Here is a 535-nt window from a genome sequence, read left to right as displayed (position 1 = left end):
TCTTGTCTTTTAATTATTTTCATCATCCTTATCATCACCTCTTCCAAAGATCACCACGATGACCGGTCTTCAGTTGCCGCCTATATCTAGCGACTGGTTATTTATATCGAGTTAGTCAATGTGGGAACATTTACTAACTCTTGATATAATTGACAATGCAATGTGTGATGGTATAAACGAATTGTTACTGAAAACTATCATTTTAGAATGTAACAAGTAATATTAAATTTCACATATTCTTATATATACTCGTCTTCGTGTAGCTTTCCAGTGTCCCGACTATGTCATTGGTTCATTTAAAAAAGAGGATCTTTTTTTTATAGACTACTTTTAAAATTTAGCCAGATCCGGTTCTTGTAGCAATATTTCTAACAAATATTAAAATAACAATTTGACGTAAATTATGATTTTGAAGGCGAACTAAATGTAATATCCTGAACGCACTTCGCTTCAAATTGCTTTTACCAAATGCTTAACAAACTAAGCAGTAATAAGGGAGGCAACCTTTTAAAAAAATCCCAAAAATTGATTGTCC

Source organism: Battus philenor, unplaced genomic scaffold (genome assembly GCF_028537555.1).
Source record: "Battus philenor isolate CCGP_79_NKW_IND1 unplaced genomic scaffold, ilBatPhil1.0.hap1 SCAF_20, whole genome shotgun sequence".
NCBI lineage: Eukaryota > Metazoa > Arthropoda > Insecta > Lepidoptera > Papilionidae > Battus > Battus philenor.
This window is presented reverse-complemented; position numbering follows the sequence as displayed.